This window comes from Octopus bimaculoides, chromosome 3, assembly GCF_001194135.2.
Source record: "Octopus bimaculoides isolate UCB-OBI-ISO-001 chromosome 3, ASM119413v2, whole genome shotgun sequence".
NCBI classification, from domain to species: domain Eukaryota; kingdom Metazoa; phylum Mollusca; class Cephalopoda; order Octopoda; family Octopodidae; genus Octopus; species Octopus bimaculoides.
In genome coordinates this window covers 115,084,575-115,087,013 of record NC_068983.1, presented here as the reverse complement: position 1 = coordinate 115,087,013, position 2,439 = coordinate 115,084,575, and positions in this window count along the sequence as shown.

The window sequence follows — 2,439 nt, the reverse complement described above, 5'->3', positions numbered from 1 at the left end:
TATATATATATATATATTCGGGTAGTATTTGATGCGTACGTTTCATCCAATCAAATCTTTTTTTAGAAATTTACACCACTTTTTTATTTTTTATTTTTTACCATTGGAGCAAAACAGTAATTCCATTAAGGAATAACACAATAGCAGTCAACGATGTTCATACTTTTGTTTACCATTCTCATTTGTGGGAATAAAGACCGGAAAACGAATTCAGTTTGCTGTGATCCTATCACTTTTTTGTTGTCCTAGAATGCATTTAATTTATTATATTCATCTGATAAGTGATGATGGCTTGCTCTGGCGAGAAGGCCAACGCAGACATGTGTCTAAGAGCCTGTTCATGTCTAAGAACCCATAAAAATTCAAATTAATAAAGTTGACATTACTCTCGATCTCTAATTTCTAGATCCCTGTTGAAGCATTTCAAATAACAGAACTTATTCTAACTTCTTGTTAAAAAATCTACTACTTTCTTCAAAACACAAAAGTGGCCATTCCAATACATTCTTAAATCTGTGTACAAAAACAGAATCTGTCAAAAGTAGCAGACGTTCACTAACACGTGGTCAAACTGCTTGAAACAAAGAAAAGTTATCTACTGTTTCTTTTCAAAATGAATAAATGCCATCAATGATACTGTTAATCAACCTTTTGATTACCCGAAAGCAGAGCAGCTTGTTGACGTCTATCATAAAAATCACACGTACCGACAACGCGACTAAATTATCTGGTAGTGTCCGTCTGTATGAGTAGATCTCATTCAGAGTCCATATGGCCATTGAAGGTCCGTATAAGATTTTTGGGGATCCCCGCGACAAAATAGTAAATTGGGTATCCACAAAGGTATTTTAAAGGCCCTTGAAAAAATTGGCTTCAGATGTATGTAGCACAAGAAACAGCAAGGTTTCTTTCTCTAATGTTTTTTATAGTTCAACCTACACAAGTTAATGTGTGAAAAACAAAATAGGAATTTTAATAGAAGTTTCTATAAAACTACTTTTTAAATATCGAATGACTATGGGAGACCACCAGAATAAATTAGTAATCAAAGAGATCCATAGATAAAATTATGGTTGAGAACTCTTGGTCAATATGAACGGACGTCATCAATAACACGAGTAACCACGTGACCAATCATACGACCAGTTAAAAGGCACCCATCACCTTTAAATACTCAAAACCAACGGTTTTCTAACTCAACACTTCCCTCTCCATTTATTGAGATACAAAATAGAGTTTTCATCCAGATAATTCTTTCTTCGCCATGGTTTTGGAGAAATTTAAAAATCACGTAGTACAATTTATATAATTTAACCGAAAGGAAAATATATACAGAAATAAAAACATATAATAACGCTAGGTGTGCTTATTGATAAGAGCATCATTTTGGGGCTGAATGTTTAAGACAAGTGGCGTATCACCTTCCATGTATAGACGACTTTTGAATTTCGTGTTTATTCTAGCTAAAACAGAAAAAACCTTTTCTATATGAATACGTTGAACCAAATGGAAATTTGTTTCTGCTCAAATTGCTTTCCTTGAGCAATTTGAGCAGAAACAAATTCATTCCAAAAACTTTGAAAATTAAAAAGCTGAAACGTTTTCAAAGTATCATCAATTTTCATATCCATACATTTTTCTCGTAACTCTTGCGAAACTTTTTTAATATTGCACATAAACAGCTTCCTTACCCAATTATACTTCTTTTTTTTATCTCAGTTCTCACAGAAGCATTTATACTTTCTTGAGGCTACAGAAAAATAAATTATCGTAAACTTTTTCTCTACCTTCAAGAAAGATATTTCTGGTAGAATCTGTAATTTCTGTGGCTTCTGAAAAACGCTTGAAGAGAAAGAAATGACACTTAATTCTTTGTCCATAATTCAGAATATCATTTTCTTCACTAATATTTCCATTTTTTAGGAACAGTATATCAATTTGAATGAGAATGCTATCTTTGGGGGGACAAGTTAAGAGCAATGGTTTTATCAACGAAGTCAGTGATATAAGATAAATGTATCACAAATCTCCCCTCAGTCAGAAAATTGATTTATTTTTATGATAAAAGAAAATCCATTATTTCTTCATGAAGCTCCAGTACCCTTCCATGAACTTTTCTGCAAGGCAGCCATTTAGTATTTCAGCGTAACAGCAAGATTTTCTAAGTAGATCCTACTTTATTACATAATTCATAGAATAACCTAACATTTGTTAGATTGGTTTTAATAAACTTGACAATAAGCACAGATATGGCGGTGTGGTTAAGAAGTTAGTTTCACGACCACGTTTTCTCGGGTTCAGTCCCACTACGCAGCACCATAGGCAATTGTCTTCTGCTATAGCCCTGGGATAACCAATACTTTGTGGGTGAATTTGGTAGATGGAGACTGTATATAAACATGTTGTATATATGTATATATATATATGTGTGTATATATA